At 39.7% G+C, this 19,678-nt stretch overlaps 1 protein-coding gene across 11 annotated transcripts in view; it reads right to left on the bottom strand.

Moving 5' to 3' along the window:
* Positions 1 to 19,678, bottom strand: part of CALN1 (calneuron 1) — a 521,933-nt gene that overhangs the window by 155,964 nt on the left and 346,291 nt on the right. The window lies entirely within an intron of this gene.

The raw sequence follows: 19,678 nt of genomic DNA on the forward strand, positions 1-19,678 counted from the left end.
ACATTTTTTTTTTTTTGGTATTTGGGCTTGGGTCAACCATTGACTTTCTTTGGACAATGATTTCAGTCAAGAACAAAGGAGTGTTGTAGGATAAAGTGCTGTGGATCACATGAGGGTAAAGAACAAGGTACCACCTGGTCATGGCGATGACTGAAAGGTCAGGGGCACCACAGTGTCCCACAGTAGGGTTAACCGAAGAACCAGAAGAAAAGGCAAATTTGGCAGCTGAACATGACATCTTAGGGAGTCCTTCCCTCACAGAGGTAAGCGATGGAGATGGCCTGGGGTCACATGCTCCCAGGGCTGAGCTCTGCTTTTTCTCCCAGAGCAGTCTCCTCCCCAAATACAGAAATATCAGGAGACTTTGTCCTTGAGCAATGGTTGCCTCTACAGGTTCCTACATGGACCCTGGCCCAGGTTCACATCAGCCGGGAAAAGAGGGCCAGGTGGGGGAAGGGCTGAGGTGTTCCTGGAGACGGGAGGTGAAGTAGGTTCTGCCCTTGACATTTATCCTGTTTGAAAACAGTGTGCTGGATGAGGACTTAAAGCCAAGTAGAAATTACCTGCTTTCTCCCACAAGATTTTACAGTCAGAGGGGCTGGTATATGGCACTCAGCCTGACAGGCCTGTCCCACAGGTGATGGACACCTGCAGGGGCTCACCTGATACACAGAAAACACAATCATCTGTACTCACGTCCATCAGCTCCTGAACCAAAGCAAAGCACACTAATACATATATTAGCTGCTACCAAAGATGTGTGCCAAAGCAAAGCATAGGCTCAGGGTCTGAATTCCCTTCTCATGCCTGGAAAGTTCCCTACCATAAGCATCTTGGTAATCTGAGTCTACTTCTCAGAATAAATCCTCAAAAAGTCAGCTGCTCTGCCTAAGGCTCACCCAGCCGGATGTACTCACCCAGGATCTGGAAAGTTGAGCCAGTATTGCAAAACTCAGGGACTCTAGAGAGTTCTTTATGGACCTGACAGAGGAGCAGCAGTGGCTCCAGTACAAAGGGCAGAGGCAGCATGAGCTTGAGGCTCCAGGGCCAAGCGGCAGGGATTGTGTGGTCTTCACAGGACCTGTGAGACAGGCCTTTGCCTGGCCACACTGTTATCCTTCCACAGGACATAAAAAGAGACCAGTTTCTCCCTGTATTCATTGGTGTTTACTCCCAGAGCCATAGGCAGCTCTAAAGACCTACCCTTCATTTCTACGACTATTCTGCTTTTCTGATACCACTATTATAATCAAACATTAATGCACAAAGTAGAACTGCAGAGAAGAGTATTGAGCAGCTACCCCCTCGTCTCTCACCTTTCTACACAGCTTCCAGGACAGGCACTGTCTGCCTTTGCTCAGGACTGTCTTCTCAAGGATGTAGAGCGAATAACCTTTGAAGACATAATGTCTCCCTCTAAAGGGCAAGTTTGATTATGGTCCAGTATGGTAAAGATGGCATGTCTCTCCAAGACAGTCAGGCTGACTTACTGTCCATTATAAAAGATTTTGTTTCCTTAAGCTCAGGAGTGTTCTCCTATAATCTTAGGCAGGTGACACCGGGCCCTTCTGGCATCACCTTGTGGGAATTGGGGCTCAGGGACCCAGCTAAAAAGATCATACTCTGGCCACTGCTATTGCTGTCAGCAATAGTCTGACCAGGAGTCTCATGTCTTCTGCCAGCATGCACGAAACTGTGGCAAGCCCACTTGCCAGCTTGCAAGTAGTATAATATCTCGGACCTGTCATAGTTCTTGACACTACTTTATAAACTCAGCATAGTGCTCCTAAAGGGGACAATATAAAATGAAAGAAGTAGTTCTTACCCTCAGGAAACTGAAAATCTAGCAGGAGTGCACCAGTCAATTGGCACTAGAAGGGCGGGCATGCGTTGAGCACCACTCCCCACCCCACTCCAGTATAAAGAAGGAAAAGGAAAGGCAGTTCCGCTAAAGAACAACACAATCCTTTCTTTCGGTCAGAAACGGAACCCCAATGTAAGGCAGAAAATTTTACTGAACCTGAGGGCCTGCTGGATTCAGGTGTAGAAATAGACAGAGGTAGCGGGGAGCTCCTCTCCCACGGGGAAGAAGGCTAGAATTGCCACACATGAAATGAGGAACCTGGGCTTGGCTCCCTGCTAAGACCAAGCATGGAGACCCACCGGGCTTCCCTATTCAGGAAAGGAGGCCACAAAGTTCCAACCGCCCCCTGGGGCTGACATGGAGCTAACCCCAGGGAGGCCAGGGAGAGCAGACAAACTTCATACCAGGACATGGGCCGAGGTGGTGTGGCAGTCACACTGCATTACGACAGCACCAGGGTCACCCAAATTCTAGACAACAGTCATCAAGGACATGAGAGCAGTGCTCACTGAGTTACTTATGAGAAACCCAGAGATGCTGAATAATTTTGAACTTTGTAAAAAAATGTTGAAACATATATTTAAAGTGTAAAATAATAGAAATACAATGTATACAATTATATAATGTATAGCTTACAAATCGGGAAAGAAAAAGGTGTGGGTGTGGGAGGCAAACTATTCAATGGGTAAGGGAAGGCAATCTATCCAATGGAAAACAGAAAACACAAAAAAGGATAGGACAATGGAGTCCAGAAAGGTCTCTAATCTCTCTCTCTCTCATGCACACGCACACACACACACACACACACACACAGGAAGTGGATTAAATTTATCTATTTAAAGACAAAGATTATCTGGTTGGATTTTTAAAATCCAGCTATATGCTGCTTACGAAGACAAACCCAAGAAAAAAAAAATACACACAAATGTTGAAATAAATAAAATAGACCTATGTTAAAGAGCAGACATTAGTAAATTAGAATCTTAAAAGTAGAGAAGATAATAAACCAAACCAAAAGACAATAGTTTGAAAAATTTAATAAAACAGATGGATCTGTAGCTAATCTTCTCAAAAAATTTCTGTAAATTATTAAGTATAAACAATTAATCCCAGGAACTATGTCTTGCAAAGAGATCAAGAAAAACAACATGGCTATCTAGCCAGCAAAGTTAGGAGAGTCAGATGAAACAGAATATGTCAGCCAGACCTTGTGGAAAGAGTGAGATCTTATCAGAGGGTGCAGGAGAGAGCAATAGAGAACAGGCAGATGTGTGACCATATAAATGAGGAGGCTGAGAAAATAGTGGGAATCCAACCCAGCAGAGTGAAATGCTTGATCAAGGCTGCACGGTGTGTGGCCCATTCCGGCATTGGGACTCACAGACCCCATGAAATAAACAGTAATTTGAAGAGAGCTTCAGTGAGTCCCCCTGAAGAACCACAATACAAAAATAGCAAGAAGTATGTTACGAATGGGAATGATCTGAGCTATGCATGGAAGGGTTAACTTGCCCCCAAGAACTCAGAAGAGCATCTGGGTGATGCTGATGGGTCCCAGAATCCAGTGAGGCTGACTAAGCCGGTGTAAGAAACAAACCAAGAAGTTGCAAATCCTGCAGTCACGTACCCATGCTATCTTGACTCTTTTACTCATTTCATCTAGATTCTTCTACTGGGGAAAGATATAGGGATGTGGCGTTTTGGCTTGAGTTTGTAGCAAACTTGGCTTAAGTTATTCTTTCTACCTTTGCTAATAGCCAGGAGCACTGATCACCCAGAGGTAGGAGCAGAACAATGAGTCAAACAAATCAATAAGAGAAAGACACACCGACAAATTGAAAACTTGGCAGAGAATATGAGCAGGAAACCACAAATTGTTTCCAAATGGCCAATACACATAAGGGGAAATGGTCACCCTCTCCAGTGTTAAGGCGGAAGACACTAATACAACGATGAAATACCATTTCACATTCTGCATCTTGGCAAAGATTAAGTTCGCCAGGATGTGGGTAAGTGGGAGCTCACATAAAGTATTAGTGGGATATTAAATTGACACAAACTCTTTAGAACACAATTGAGCCATTCTTAATGGAGCTGAAGATGTTCATTCCCCCAACACAGCAAGTCCAGTTCCAGGTACGTGCCCTAGAGAAACTCAGGCACAGGTACTTAAGAAGATTTTGATGGCAGCACTACTTATAATCACAAAAACCTGAAAACAATCTCAATGGCCACTGGTATGTCACTGAATATTTCAATGCTGGTACAATGGAATACTCCACAGCATTTACAATAATCTAGATGAATACACATCAGCATGGATAAATGTTAAAAAGCATCTTGAGTAAAAACAAAAACCCAGCTACTTGCAATATTATGCCATTTATGTGGAATTTTAAGATGAGATCTTGTTCTAGACACACACAGTGTGTGGGCATCTGGCTGAGTGGAGAGGAAAGTCTTGATCTTAAGGCTGTACCGTGTGCATTTACAGACGCCACTTCCAGATCATACCTTTTATGTAAAGCTATAAAATGAATTACTGTTTACAGAACATACATTCGTAGTAAAAGCACAAAAACGTGGATAGAAAACATAAAAATCAACTTTGGCATAGTGGGAGAAAGGGAGGAACATGAGACTAGGTCTATAATATTTAATTTCTTAAGAAATTCCGAAGCAAATATTGTATCACGTTACCATTTGTTCAATATACGTGATTATTTACATAACACTGTGTTTGTTACATTGCTCCGTACTTTTCTGTATGAGTAAAATATTTAATTCTTAAAAGTCTTGTGAATAAAAAAGTCACATCCTGCCAGGATTTTCATCCGGGGCAAGATGACATGACTGTGACTGGATATGTTTTAAGGGGCAAAGAGGACAAAAACACAGTTGTGCTTTGATGATGTCATGGGGGGGTGCTTATTCAGCACCCTTTTACCACAAGAAACCACTGGTTTCAGGCTGGTGGCCGTCATGCTGATACATAAGTGGAGGCAGGACACTGTGAGGACAGGGCAACTAGGGCCTCAGGGGTAGGGCAGGGGGTTTATTTCCTCAGTGAGGGCTGAACGATACACAGGCTGTACCACAGGCAGGGGAGCAGTAGGGTTTCCCCAGGTGTAGGGAGGAAGGCGGGAAAGGAGAGGCCGTTTGAGCAAAGGTGAGAGCCAGTGGGAAGGTGTGGAGGTACGCGGAAGTGTGGTGTGGTGGGGACCATGGGTGAGGCTTGCAGGGTAGGCTTGCGAGGGTGTTGCCAGGGGCACTGGGGCTGAAGAGGAAAGCAGGGCAGATCATAAAGGGTTTGGAATTTGGACTCTGTCCTGAGGGAGAAGTGGAGACTTTGAAAGATTTTAAGCAGAGGCATGACCTTGAAGGATCACTCAGTTCAGCTTCTGGCCTTTAGGCAGATAAATGTCTAAGTCTTTCCGGATGGCAGGCTTGTCTCTTTTTCAGTGTCTCCAAGGACAGAGACTCTGCAGTCTCCATCCTTCATCTTTCATGGTGTTGGGCAAATACAGCGGGGAGTGGAGAAGGTGACTGCCATAGGGCAAGACAGATGGGGAAGGGAATCAGACCCAGTTCCTGAGGTCCAACAGGCACAGGGGTAGGAGGTGGGGAAGGGAAGGGTGGCAGGCTCAGCCGTGGCAGAGAAGGCTGCTGCAAACAAGCAGAATGTAGCAGTCTACAGCAGGGGGGTCTAATGACGGAGATGGTGATGGATGCCATCATCATCATCATCACCACAGCAGACACTGATACCAGTCTTACCATGTGTCAGGAAGTGCGCTAAGGGCTTTACATAGTTCAGTTAACCCTACGAGACAGGTATGTCATTATCCCCATTTTAAAAATGAGGAAAATCAAGCAAAGAGGGAGGAGTCTGACTGTGGTCCCACAACTCATAAGAGGCAGGCCCAGGATTCAGAAGCAGTCTATGATTTCAACCGTTACACACTGTTGCCTCTCACAAAGGAACCCTGGGTGTGTCCTGCCAGGCAGAGTGAAGGTGGCAGAGGGGTATCTCAGGAAGGACTTTCAGCACCCTAAGCCCACAGTCCATGTGGAATGTTTCCCTAAATATGAAGCAGATCCTGGTTCTGAGAATGGGGTCCAGGCACAGGCCAGGACCTGGGCCATGAGAACAGAGCTGGCTGACAGGAAGTTCAACTCAATGCTTGCTGTTTCTATGTAGAGCATTGGGAATAGGAGGGAGGAGACTGAACACACAGTGAGTGTGACACTGTGCCAAGCACCTCAGACTGGTATCCCACTTCATCCTCACAGCAACCTCGTCACATAGATATTCCTATTATAGCTGAGGAAGCAGAGGCTCCGGGGAGTGTATAACGGGCTTACAGTCACACAGCAAGGAAAAAGCAGAGCTGGGAGTAAGGCTGTTTGCCTCTAAAGACCTGTACTTTTTCCTATGACTGCACACTGCCACTCTGGGAATTTCCCAAGTGTCCAGCAACTGGATATGAGTGCAGGCCCACAATCGAACTATATTTTCTTGCTAATTTCCCCAAAGAATACACACAGAAATAAATTAAAAGGAAAGACAGTCAGTACCAACTGTGAACTGAAGATAAGAGAAGACCACAGACCAAAATCTGGGAGGAATTCCCACTAATGGCCACGTTCCTAGGGATGAATGGAGAAAGAAACCACCAACTATACCCTCTGAGCCACAAGAGAGAAAATACAGGCCTAGACTTGTTGGGAAACCTTGCTAAATAACCTCTGTGCTCCCTGAGAAACCCCAGGGCATGGGAGCAATGTGGATTAGAAAAAAAAATGTTAACACAGCACTTTTGAGAAGATATTGAAGAACAAAGAAAAATCAACATTACTCTCATTAGAGGGAAAAAATAGCTGAAAAATCACTGTTGACAAAATTGATGATATTTTAAAGTAGTTTAGAGTCTTCAAAACATCCAAGAGAGATTTTGGTCACCATGGGACAGAAACAGGAAGCCACAAGAGGAGAAAAAGGTTGAAATAAAGAATGAAAGAGAAAAGGATTTAAATAAGAGAGAAGAGAATGCTAAGAAACTCAAGAGCAAAATTAAAATTACATTGAAGGTCATACACAGAAGAACATACACTCCAGAAATCAGGATTAACACGCAGAGGACCAATGTTAGAGTTTCTCAGAATTCGGATGGAAAAGAAATGAAACAGAAATAGAGAAGTTGACAATAAGAAGGAAGGGAACAGAAGTCCAACTTAGGCATTTTATCTGTTGCACAGGAGAAAAACAAAACAATAAGAGCAGAAGCAATAATTAAAAAGAGAATAATAGCATACTGCACCGGCTGGAAGAAAGGTCTGAGTTGACATATCAAAAGAGCTCTCTGAGATTCAGGCAAAGTAATAAAAAAGACTCTTTCTGCCCAATATATAATTTTAAATAAACAGGAAAAAATTATGAGCATTGGGCAGAACAAAACAGACTCTACGAGAAATATAATCAAGCTGTCTTCCAACTTCGTCTCTACAAACTACAAGAAAACAATGGACAGATACCTAAAAGTATTTCCAAAAACGAATCCTGCCTACATTTTACTTAGGAGAAGGTTGTGGCAAGCACCATTTGTGGAGTACCCAGCGGCCACTTACCTTCCATCTTCCCTTCTTAAACAAACCTGATCTGGTTTGGGAGAACAATGAGCCCAGCCTTAACGGTAGATGATGACAGACCTAAGCTAGACAAGCTACTGCATTCCTCTTTGCCAGGTACCCATCTTCTCAGCCTTCCCTGCAGCTATGCATGTGATTCTGTTTTGACAGATGACATTTAAAGAGAAAACCTGCTAGAAGCCTTCTAAGAAAGTCTTCCCTTATAAGAAAGAGAACCATTAGAAAAAAGACATTTTATGCCACCTCCACCCTATTCCAAATGCAGCTCTTGTGTCAAAAGCTATAGTAGTCGTAGGACACTGAGGTTATCATTTTGTGACCCAAGAACTCTACACTCAACGATATTTTTATTTCATGAGCAAAGTTCACAGAAGGGTAAGAATTTGAATGACATATCTCTTGAGTAATCCCCCCATCCCCACTATGAAAAATTAAAAAAAAAAATCCTCCAGTCAACTGAGAGGTGAGGTGAATTATAATTAATAATTCAAATATGCAAAACTTAGAGTATAAAGGAACAACAATGTAAATAAAAACTGTTTAGAGATAAGTAAAATTGTAAATGTGGATACAAAACTAAACACAAAGATCAAAAATATTCTCAAAAAAGAACATTTAATAATTAAAAATAGCGGTTTAATCATAATGGGACTTCTGGCCTGGACAAGATGGTGTAGTCCTGTTTCTCCGGGCTTCTTCCTGCCAAGTACAACAATAAGCCATGGAAATAATGTAAGAGGTAGCCAAAGGAGAACTCTCAGTGCTGGCTGGAGGGAGGTGAACTAGTTCAGGACTCAGCAGTGGAGGAACACCAGAGCGGCAGGACGTCTTACATTCCCCCACCCCATAGAAGGAGGCAACCCAGAGCTAACGTTTCCTGTCCCTCAACCTAGCAACAGAAGGCAGCCCGGATAGGCTCGTTCCTTCCCCAGACTGAATGGGAGTCCCTCAGCCCACAGTTTGGGAGCCCCATCAACAATAAACAGCTCAGAGGAGTGTTCTCCTTCCAAGGCAGGCCTAAAATTCCCCTCCCCCATGGGGATGTAACAGGGAAGCCCTAGCAAGTGGCACCTCTCCCCAATCAAATGGCCCAGCCCAGGAAGGCTCTGTCCTTGTTGGCCTGAGAATCTCCACCTCTGCCCAAAGATTGGGGTCAACAGCAAAATGGACGTTACCACAATAAGCACCTGGCCTGGGAAGCAGTCTTTGTCCCCCACAGGCAGGGGAGAATCCCACCACAAGATTTGCCTGGCTCAGGAAGCCTCTTCGTTCCTGCCTGAGGGTCTCCTCTTGCAAGGAGAGACACCTGCCATCCTGGCCTAAGGAAATTCTTTCTGCCCCTAAAACAGCATGAGGAGGGACCAGTAGGAGCCCCCGTAGCATCAGTTAAAGCAAGCAGACCAAACTATCACCACAAAGGCTCTGAAATGAAGCTGTCATTGGAACCATGGCTCACAAAAGTAAGCCAGGACCTATAAGCTAAACCTAAACAGGGTGACTGCCTACAAAAATAAAAGATTTAAAGAGCCTCCAGAGTCCACTAATATATTAGACAAAATATCCAGGATACAACAGAAAATCACTCATCATATCAAGAACTAAGGAAATCACAACTTGAATGAGAAAAGACACTTAATGGACACCAACACTCATGAATCAGACGTTGGAATTATCTGACAAGGATTTTCAAGATGACATCATAAAAATCCTTCAACAATCAATCATAAGTTCTCTTGAAACAAAAGAAGAGTGAGAAAATCTCAATAAGGAAACAGAAGTTATACAAAGAACCAAATGGAAATTCTATAACTGAAAAACGCAATTGCAGAAATAAAAAGCTGCTGGATAGGATAGTAGAGTAGAGATGACAGAGGTTAAAATCAGTGAGCGTGAGGATAAATCAATAGAATTCACTCAATATAAACAACAGAAAGAATATAGACTAAAAACAAACTAACAGAGCCTCAGGGACCTATGGGAGGGACATTAAAAATGATCTAACACTTATCAGAGTCCCAAGAGAGGAAATACAAAGTGGTGCGGAAAGAGTATTCAAAGAAGTGATGGCCCAAAATTTCCACATTTGGTGAAAAACAGGAACCTACAAATTCAAGAAGTTGACCAAACCTCAAACTGGATTAACTCAAGACATATCCATTCCATTCCAAGACATATCATAATTAAATTTTGAAAAATAAAAACTCAGAAAAATTTTGGAAAGCAGCCACAGAGAAATGATGCATTGCCTATAGTGGGAAAAAATTTAAATGACAACAGATTGCTCATCTGAAATCATGGAGGCCAGAAGAAAGTGCCACATTTTTTAAGTTCTGAAAAGAAAAGAAATATCATCTGTGGCAAAGCTATCCTCTAGGAATGAGGCAAAATCAAGACATTCTCAGATGAAGAAAAACAAAGAATTTGTCACTATTGGACTTACCTTTAAAGACTGCTGAAAGGAAGTTCTTCAAACAGAAAGGAAATGATAAAAGAATCTAGAGCATCAATAAGGAAGAGGGAATAAAAGAAAGAGAAGAAATATGGGTACGTACAATGGCCTGTCCTTTTCCTCATGAGTTTTACAAATCATATTTAATGACTGAGACAAAAACTATAACACCATCTGATCCTTAAGGCAATGGCATTTAAAGGTGGGAAGGTAAAAGGACTTAAAGTGCTGTTTTTATACTCTACTCAAGGAGGTAAAATGTTGATACTAGTAGACTGTGATGTCACATCTGTATATTGTAATACCCAGAGCAACCACTACAAAAACCGTACAAACACACTCAAAAATACTATAAATAAATCAAGATGGGATTCTAAAAAATGTTCAAGTAACCCACAGGAAGACAAGAAAAACAGAGGATGGAGAACCAGAGGAAGCAGAAAACAGATAATAAAATGGCAGACTTACACAATTCAATAACTTAATTGTAAATGATCTAAGTATACCAATCAAAAAATGGTGATCGAAGGGCCAGCCCAGTGGCATAAATTTGTGTGCTCCACTTCGGCAGCCCAGGGTTTGCCAGTTTGGATCTCAGGTGCAGACCTACACACCACTCATCAAGCCATGCTGTGGCAGTGTCCCATATACAAAATAGAGGAAGATTGGCTCAGATATTAGCTCAGTGACAATCTTCCTCAAGCAAAAAAGAGGAAGACTGGTAACAGATGTTACCTCTGGGCCAATCATCCTCACAAAAAAGAGAAAAAAAAAGACTGGCAGAGTGGATAAAAAACACAATACAATTATATGTCATTTATAAGAAACTCACTTCAAATTCAACAACATAGGTAGGGTGGAAAAAGATATGTCATGCAAGTATTAATTTTAAGAAGGAGGAGTGGCTGTATTAATATCCCATAAAGTAGACTTCAGAGCAAAGGAAACTACTAGAGGCAAGGAGGAACATTACATGATGGTAGAAGGATCAATCCACCAAAAGAATCAGTAAGAGGACATAACATCTTAAATGTGGATGCACCAAAAAACAAAGCCTCAAAATACATGAAGCAAAAATAGATAGAGCTGAAAAGAGAAATAGACAAACTCACAATTATAGCTGGGGACTTCAACACTCACCCCCCAGCAAATGTTAGAACTGCTAGAGAGAAAATCAACAAGCATATAGAAGATCTAAACACCACAATCAACCAATCAACAATCAACCAGTAGAATCTAATTGACACACATAGAACACTCCACCCAACAACAGCAGAATACACATTTTTTAAAGTGCTCATGGAACATTCACCAAGATAGACCATATCTGAGATTATTAAACAAACCTCAAAGATTTAAAGAATTTAAATCACAGAGTGGGTTCTCTGACCATAATGGAATCACATTAGAAACTAGTAACAGGAAAACACTAGTAAAATCTGTAACTGCATTGAAATTTAACAACACACTTCTAAATAATCCACGGTTCAAAGGAGAAGGCTCAAAGTAAGTAAAAACAGGGAGAGTTAATGAAAGTCAAAATAGAACATCAATCAATAATCTAAGTTCTTACTTCAAGAAACTAGAAAAAGAGAAAAACAAAAAACCCAAAGCAGACAGAAAGAAGAAAATAACAAAGGTAAGAGCAGACGTCACTGAAACTGGAAACAGGAAAACAATAGAGAAAAATCAATGAAACAAAACAGCAGATTCTTTTGAAAAAATGAATAAAATTTGCAAATCTCTAGCAATGGTGACAAAAAATAAAAAGAGAAGACACAAATCACCAATATCAGGAATGAAATAGGAGGTATCCACTTTAAATCTTGCAACCATTAAAGAGATAATAAGGGAATACTATGAACAACTTTACACTCATAAAGTCAATAACTTAGAAGAAGTGGACAGATTCCTCAAAAACCACAAACTACCAAAACTCAAACAGATGAAACAGATATCTGAATAGTATTGTAAGAATTAAATAAATTGAATTAATAATTTAAAAGCTCCTGAAAGAAGAAATCTCTAGGCCAAGATAGTATCACCGAAGAATTTTACCAAATGTTTAAATAAGAATTAACATCAATTTTACACAACCTCTTCCATAAAATAGAAGAGATGGAAATACTTCCCAATTCATTTTATGAGGCCTAATGACAAAACCAGATAGACAGTACATAAAAGAGGAAACTACAGACCAGTAGCTCTCATGAAGTTAGATGGAAGAATCCTAGCAAAATACTAGCAAACTAAATCCAATAATGTATCAAAAAAGAATTATACACCATGACCAAGTCAGATTTATTTCAGGTATTACAAGGCTGGTTCAATTGTCAAAAATTACACCACGAACAAAGTAAAGAAGAAAAATCATATAATTATATCAATTGACACAGATCATTCATGATAAAACCTTTCAAAAAGTTAAGAATACAGGGAGAATTAACTGAACTTGAAAAAGAACAACTATAACAATCCAACAGCAAACACCACACAATGTGATAGATTGAAAAGACTGAATGCCTTCCCCATGAGATTGGGAACAAGCCAAGAATATTTATTCTCACCACTGCCACTCAGCATAATAGTGTTATAGCCAACTAAATAAGGTAAGGAAAGGAATAAAAGGCATACAGTGGAAAGGGAAAAAAAAGTCTCTATTTGTAGATCACAGTATAATCCCAAGACATCTACAAATAAAACTACCCTACAACAAACAAGTGAGTTCAGCAAGGTCACATGTCTATTTACTAACCATGAACATGTTACATTCGCTCTAAAGAAGACGAAATACTTAGGTATACATTTGTCAAGATAAGTACAGGATCTGTATGCTGAAAATTATAAAATGTGGATGAAAGAAATCAAAGAGACCTAAATAAATGGAGAGATAAATCATGTTCATGGACTGGGAGACCCAACATAACAAAGATGTCAATTCTCCCCAAATTTATCTATAAGTTTAAGGTGCTTCTTATCAAAGTCTTAGCAAAGTTTTAGTAGACATATACAAGCTTATTTTAGAATTTATATGGAAAAACACAAGTTCTAAAATAGCTAAAACAATCTTGACAGGAAAGAAGAAAGTGGGAGGAATCACCTGATATTAAGGCTTAGTATGTAGTTACAGTAATCAAAACAGTGTGGTATTGGCAGAGGGATAGACACATAGATCAATGGAACAGAACATGCTCGACTGATTTTCGACAAAGTTGTCAAAGGAATTCAATGGAGAAAGCCTTTTCAACAAATGGTGTGGGAGAGAGTGGACTTCCATAGGCAAAAAAAATTCACCATGACTTAAACCTCACACCTTACACAACAATTTACTCAATATGAATCATGGACTTCAATGTAAAACGTAAAACTATAAAACTTTTAGGAAAAAACAGGAGAAAATCTCCATGATCTAGCGTTAGGCAAAGAGTTCTTTGACACCAAAAGCACCACCCATAATGGGAAAAACTGATAAGCCAAATCTCATCAAAATTAAAACTTTTGCTCTGCCAAAGCCCAAGTAAAGCTATTTACTGGGACAAGGTATTTGCAAACGGCATATCTAACAAAGGAAAAGTATCCAGAATATACAAATAATTCTCAAATTTCAACAATAAAACAAAAACAACTATCCAATTAGAATATGGGCAAAAGAGATGAACAGACTTAAACAGAAGAGGATATAGTTGGCAAATAAGCACTAGAAAAGATTAGCCTTCAGGGAAATACAAGTTAAACCACGAGCTCACTCCACACCTATCACAATGGCTAAAACAACAGTGGTAATGCCAAAGGTGGTGAGGATATGGAGAAACTGAACCACTCACATATTGCTGGTAAGAATGCAAAATATTACTGTCACTCTGGAAAACAGTGCGGCAATTTCTCATAAAAGTAAACATGCCTTTATGACCCAGCAAATGCGCTCAAGGTCATTTATCCTAGAGAAATGAAAACTTATGTTTACACAAAAACCTGCACACAAATGTTAATAGCAGCTTTATTCATAATAGTCAAAAAGTTGAAACATCTCAGAGTTCCTCACAGGTGAACGGTTAAATAAACTATAGTACATCCATACCACGATATACCACTCGGCAATAGAAAGGAGCAAACTATCGATAGGCAACAACTGGAAATGAATGTCAAGGATATTATGCTGAGTGAAAAAAAACAGTCAATCCCAAAAGGTTACAAACTGTATGATTCCATTTATACAAAATTTCTGAAATAACAAAACTTTAGAAATGGCAAACAGATTAGTGGTTGGCAGGGATTCTGGAGGGGGTGGAGCGGTGGGGGGTGGTAGAACTGTTCACTCTCTGGATTGTGGTGGTAGATACAGAAAACTCCACTTATGATAAACCTGCATAGCAGTAAACGTATACACACGCAAACGTGAGCACAAGTAAAACTGGGGAAATCTGAAGAATATTGGTATATTTTATCAATGTCAAAATCTTGTTTATGATATTGTACTATGGCTTTGCAAAACGTTACCATTGGGGGAAACTGGGTGGAGTGGACATGGGATCTCTCTGAATATTTACTAAAACTGCTAGTGAATCTACAACTATTTCAGTAAAAATTTTAAAAACCAAAATATATAATGCTGGATTAAGTTAGAAATTTGGAAGAGAAAGAAGAGAATAAATATAAGCCAAATTTTCTTTTAGGAAAAGTCAAAAGTTATTTATCCCTTTGACTTTAATATTCAGACAAATATTTTAAATATGTATTTCATAAAGGTAGAAATCAGTAAAAGGATTATAAGAAGAAGAGCTAGCTTTATATTTAATTTAGAAGATAAAGCATACAAAACAATCAATATAGCAAAAGATGGAAAACAAAGGACATAGCTTAAAACCAAAATGAATAATACGAGATAACTGAACTGTGAGCACACCACTTATAAAAGGATTGCCAATGGATTAAACTGCTCTATTAAAAGACAAATTCTCTCAGACTGGCTTATAAAAACAAATCTGACGCCATAATTCTTATAAAGAGAGAAACACCTAAAAAAGTAGAATTTTTTAAAGGAAAAGTATGGAAAGGATACAATTAGTAAAAACAACAAAAAGAAAATGAGATGAGGTTTGTACTACTTTCAGAAAAGGAGCATTCAAGACAAAAATAGGGGATGGTCCAAGAAGGCTATTTGTAGGTATAAATAGTAATAATGGATACATAATGAAAATGTCGCATTTTCATTTAGTGAATAGCTCTACCTCCAAAATAAAGTCTGCGCCTGTCGCCTTCTCACTACCTCAGCTGCTGCCACTCCAGAGCAAGCCATCAGCATGTCTCTCCAACTCCTGAAATAGCTTCCTAACTGAGTCTCCATTTCCATTCTTGCCCCCTACACTCCCTTCACACAGCAACAGTGATGTTGTTTACATGTAAATCAGATCATGTCACTCCAGTGCTTAAAACACTCCAAGGAGTATTGCTTCTACGGAAAATCATACCAAACTCTTTGCCTTGATAGGACTTGAGACAGAGAGTTCTTTCCTAAGTGTCAATTCACTCTTTCTTAATAGCAACAAAACCCTCAGTTTTAAAATCTGGGAACACAGCGGTCCAGAATAAAAAGTACATTTCTGGGGCTGCCCTGGTGGCGCAGCGGTTAAGTTTGCAGATTCTGCTTCGGTGGCCCGGGGTTGGCTGGTTGGGGTCCCAGATGAGGAGCTATGCACCGCTTGTCAAGCCATGCTGTGGCAGGCGTCCCACATACAAAGTAGAGGAAGATAGGCATGGATGTTAGCTCAGGGCCAGTCTTCCACAGCAAAAAAGAGAAAGATTGGTTATGCCACAACTAGAAGGACCTGTAACTAAGATACACAACTATGTACCAGGAGGGATTTGAGGAGATAAAGCAGGAAAAAAAAAAAAAAAAAAGAGGAAGATTGGTAGCAGATGTTAGCTCTGGGCTAATCTCCCCACCCCCTACCAAATTAAACAAATAAATAAAATAAAGAGTACATTTCCCAACATCGCTTGCTGCTGGATGTGGCAACATGACCAACTTCTGGCTAACCATGTAACCAACTTCTGACCAACGGGACATAAATAGAAGTGATGTGCACAACTTCACTTGTCTCCCCTTTTCTTTCCCTCTCTTTCTAACGGCTGGAATGCAGATGTGGATGTAAGCCATGTGGATTGGGCAATACCCCAGGATTTCAGAGCAATGAAGCAGATGGAGCCCAAGGAGTACCACACCAGACCTGAGGACTTTGCAGAACAAAGCTACATGGCAGCAGAGACTCAAGTGGGAGTGAAATAAGATTATTTGCACCACTGTTAGATTGGTCTCAATCACATTCTGCTGAGCCTATATCCCAACACAGGACCTACAAATCCTACAAGAGCTGGTCTCCACCACCATCTTCAACCTCATTCTCTACCAGCCTTCCCCTGCCCACCAAGTTCTAGTGAAGTTTGTCCCACTTCAGCACCCTAGAACTTGCAGTTGGCTCCCTCTGGTGAGCACTTCCCCCAGAACTTGCACAACAGGAGTTTTCTCATGATTTAGGGATGAGTTCAAACATCACCTCTTCAGGGAAGCATTTTCTTCACATTCTATTTGAAGTTGTATAGTACCCACCCTGATTGCCTTCTATTGTATTATCCTGTTTTATGTACTTCATAGAGCTAAGTATTATCTAAGATTATCTTATTTATTATCTATTTATTTAATGTCTATTTCTCCCCTATTCCCTAAACTAGAATATAAATTCCACGAGAGCAAGACACTTGTCTATCATTCACCACTATATCCATGCTGGCCCAATTAGAGGCTCTCAATAAGCATTTGTGGAATGGGTTAATCAATCAAAGAATGAATGACAATATCAAATACACAGATACACACACACACAAAATGGTAGAAACAGAATTGAGATAGACTTAACACTATCAATCTAAGACAGAGTGAGTAGATACAAAATAAACCAGGACATTCAAGATTTTAAAATAATTATTAGTGGAAAGGGGCATATATCAATAGTTTCATTTCCTATAAACTTAAAGTAGTGCATTCAATCACCATATTACATTTGCAAAAACTGAAAACATAATGAGACACATTAAATGGACACAGTAAATAGTATGAAGAGATTACATAACTGATATTCTATGATTACAATGTAATAATAAAATGAGAAAAATGAATACAAATAATTAAAGTATTCAGTAAGATCTTCCCAAATAACCATTGGGTGAAGAAAGATACTAACTACAACTATACACCATATAGTTAATGATAACACTATATATCAAATTCTCAGGTTGGTGACAAAGCTATACTAAGAGGAAAATTCATACCTAAATTCTTTCACTAATAAAAAAGAATGAAACATAAATGAAATAATCATTTAACACAGAAGTTCAGAAATAATAACAATAAGAAGAGAAAGCAGGAGAAAGAAAGTGAAGAAAAAAGTTGAAAATACCAGAGTAGAAATCAGGAAAAACAAAAGAATTGTTAATTAAATAGAAGAGTAGATTTTCTCAAAAAAATCAATAAAATAGGCAACTTTCTATCATAGATTAACTAAAAATGAGAAAACAAAAATTACAATTAAGAAGCTATAACAATGGTAAAGTATTGCTTGCCGGGAAAGTTTTAAACAATACTATGTACAAGTAAATGCTAATAAATTAAGTAATTTTGAGGAACTGGAATCTTCCTGAAGATAATTTAAATTTTCAAAATATACTAAAGAACAATTAAAAGTTATCATCAAAGAAATACCTCAAAAAAATCCTACCACTATATCAAGGCAGTCTTGTGAACTAGCCTGCTCAAATTTAAGGTCATAAATAAATTCCAATCTGTATAGAATTTATTTTAGATCACAAAAAAATGAAAAGAAGTTGATTAATTTTATCACGCTAGAATAACTATGGTTAGAAACACGCAATGAAAAATTAAAATCCTATTCATAACAGTAAAAACAAAAAAATACACAGTGGTATATCAAGAAGCAAGTGTGGCGCCTACAGCCCAGAGGCCTGGCCAAGAGAGGGCCAGGAGCTTGGGGAAAAGGGCCTGTGCACCAGATGGGAGGGTTGATGAGGTCACTTCCCTCTACCTCCCTGGCTGGGCCTGAGAACCTCAAAAACTCTGTCTCTGGCATCAAGATCATTGGAGCTGTGGTCAGAGGTGTCTCTAGCAAATACCATATGGTCTGATTTATATGTTGAAGCTAAAATGGTCAAACTCCTAGAAGCAGGGAGTAGAATGATGGTTGCCAGGGGCTGGGAGAAGACAGAAGTGGCTAGCTGATGGTCAAAGAGAACAAAGTTTCAGTTACACAAGATCAGTAAGTTCTGGAGATCTACTACACAGCATAGTGCCTATAGCCAAAAATATAGTATACATAAAATTTGCCAGGAGGGTAGATCTTATTGTTCTTAGCACATACAAAAAATAATAAAAACAGTAATAATAATAATGATAATAACAGTAATAATAGAGGGCAGGAGGAAACTTTAGGAGGAGATGGATATGTTTATGGCCTTGATGGTGGTGATAGTTTCAAGAGTGTTTACTTATGCCCATATAAACTCATTGTATGCATTAAATATAAACAGGTTTTTATATGTCAATCATAACTCAATAAAATGGTTTAAAAAAAGGAGAAGAAAATGTCTCTAGGACACTGTCCCTGAAGCACAGGAGACACCTCTCTCTGTCAGAAGTCTGCCTTTGGGTGCTGCTTGTTGTAGGTGTTAGAGGATTTGTCTGCCTGACCCCAAGAGGTCCCCAGCAACTTTCGCACCTGCCTTGCTCTTTTCTCTGCTCCCTCTGAACTTTAATGTAAGATTCTACCCTCGACAGAATCAGTCCTAACCATCTTTCCTTTTTCTCCTGTCCTCTTTATTTAGGTAACGCTGAATGAAAATTCTATGCTTTCCTGAGAGTCTACAGTGTACATATTATACACAGACCCTGTGTGTTAGACCCTTGAAGGTAAGTAGATTGAATAAAAGAAAATAACTTTACATAAAACTCAGGATATAAGAATTAAGCCACCGGTGCCAGGACTTCCTCTTGGCAGAGGTCACCTGTCAGTCCATCCCAGCCAGAGACTCAAAGACCAGTCGTGAATTTATTTAGAAGAGATTTTTAAAATTACCTTCAATTTTTTTTCTGATTATAAAATCAATTCAGACATTCTCCTAAAGTGTGAATTTTCAGCATACTAATTGGATAGAACATGACTGATATGTTGGGGGGCTGCAGCTGGGCCTCCTGTGACTTCCACTGCTGAGGGCCAAGCAACAGCTTGGGGGGTGGTGGCTGCCACTCAGAGGCCTGGCACGAGTTCGTTTCCTCCTGGCAGCTGATTGCTGCAATTTTGATTATATTCTTTCATGCTCTCAGCTCAACTTTGTGCTTTGTTTACAGTGACAATGGGCATGAGTATTAGAAACTCTCATCACTTTTTTTTTTTGCCATTGAAAACAATTGTTTCATAATGTTTGTTAGAGATTTTGTTAACTTGATCAAATAGTAACATAATAGATCACACAGCCTATTTATAGAAATTTCAGAAAAGACAAACAAGGATAAAGAAAAAATTACATTCACCTTTATTCCAGTCCATAATAATTAGCTTCATCAGAATTATTACATTTTCTCCCGTTTTTTACCTCTATGAATATAAATGTAGCTATAATAGATGTAGAACAGCAATGTAATTATACCG

The sequence above is a fragment of the Equus caballus genome, chromosome 13, assembly GCF_041296265.1.
Source record: "Equus caballus isolate H_3958 breed thoroughbred chromosome 13, TB-T2T, whole genome shotgun sequence".
In the NCBI taxonomy this organism is placed as follows: Eukaryota; Metazoa; Chordata; class Mammalia; order Perissodactyla; family Equidae; genus Equus; species Equus caballus.